Genomic DNA, 1829 nt, shown 5'->3' on the forward strand with positions numbered 1-1829 from the left:
TGTGTAAACTCAGCAAAATATTCTAAAAGAGTCCAGTAGCCCACAATAGCATTGGGTCTTCTGTTTAACTGGCAATGCCAGAAATTATTGACCTGAGTCCCCCACAGCTCAACTTAACAGCATGGCTTTATTTCCTATATTTCGTCTTCATACTTTTCTACTGGATGGTTAAGACCAAGGTAAAGCAGGACCTATGCAACAAAGGTTTTGGGTTTTTTGTAGAGTGCTATTCAGGTTTTCATCGCAGTTCAAATAGGAATTTATTTCTGATATTCTTTTGTAGACTTTGTATACCAAAAACCAGTTCACACTGAAAATTTTGATGCTTGCTATTTATTTATTTATTTATTTATTTATTTATTTATTTGGCACAGGCTCTCGCTATGCAGTTTGAACTTGGCTGAGACTCCTCCTGTCTCAACCTCACCAGCACTGGGATTATAAGCATGGGCCACCATGCCTGGTTTTGGTGGCTGGGAAGGCACGCCTGGCATTCAGGGGCTGTTATGGCATTCAGTACCAGGAATCAAACTGATGTTCTTCGCACCTGCCTCACAGGCGCTTAGACCACCTAGCTATCTCCCCAGCCCCTAGATGCTTTTTAATAAACAGTAAATATTTTAAAAAATCAATACTTTATTTTTTATTTTTTACTGTTAAGTACTCTTTGTTTAATGTAGTAAAACTCATAAAATTAAAATTAATAATTCATCTGGGGCTGGTGAGATGGCTCAGTGGTCTAAAGCACCTACTTGGAACAAGCTTGGTCAAAGCACAGGGACCACGGTTCAATCCCCCAGCACCACATGCCAGCCAGCCCCGCCCCCTGGTGGGCTGAGCTGCCCCCCCACAAAATAAATAAATCACCATTAAAAAATAATAATAATAAATAAAAAAAAACAAGCAGGCTTGGCATGCACACCTGGAGTCCCAGCACTGAGGAAGTGTGAGGTGGGAAGACCAGATGTTCAAGTCCCTCTTGAGCAACTTGGGGAGACCTTATCCTAAAATGAGAGACAGAAAGGCTGGGGCGTAGCTCAGTGGGTGAGCACCCTGGGTTGGATCCCCAGTGTCACACACAGAGGAGCTGAAGACATGTAACCAGTGAACGCTGGCTCTCTGCAGAGCACCAGTTCTTTACCCTTGTGGTTCCCGGGCCCGTTAGAGCTTCCAACTCTGCTGCTGTCCAGCACCACAAGAGCTGTCCTCAACTCAGATCCGTCACTAGCGGGGAAAGACAGAAATTCAGCATCCAGGGTACGCGCCCACGGGCCTGCACTTTGCTTTCACACCATCGCAAAATAAAGCCAAAGCATCGTAAGCGGAGCCGTCATCAATCTGAGCAATCTGTAACTGCATTCGGCAAGAAATAATTCCAGCACAGGGCCACAAGGCACTCTAAAGATCAAACAAAATGTAATTTTCTCTACAAAACAATTCACAACAGGCTGGAAAACAGCAATTCCCCTAATTGCCTTTAACACAGGCAATTTACAAAAACAAGTATTTCACACACAACTTCTCGAAAACATTTCTGTAGTGGAAGCTTTGTGGCTTTGGATGTTCCGGTGAAGTAATGGCCCTCCTTTTAGCTCTGCAGCCCTGGTGACTTCCTCTAACCTGACGCTCTAGGTACCCACTCTCACACTGCCCCTCAACTCTGTCGCTTAGGTTCCACCGCGGGCCAGAAGCGCATCCGAGACGAAGCTACTTTCGCGTTCCCTCCTGCCCCTTATCAGCGTGCTCAGCAGCGGCGAGTCTAGCTTCTAGATGCTCAGGCCCAAGACCCGGCAAACAGTTAACCCTTTTCCTCTCTCATCCACTGGCAA

This window comes from Octodon degus, unplaced genomic scaffold, assembly GCF_000260255.1.
Source record: "Octodon degus isolate 3935 unplaced genomic scaffold, OctDeg1.0 scaffold00033, whole genome shotgun sequence".
NCBI lineage: Eukaryota > Metazoa > Chordata > Mammalia > Rodentia > Octodontidae > Octodon > Octodon degus.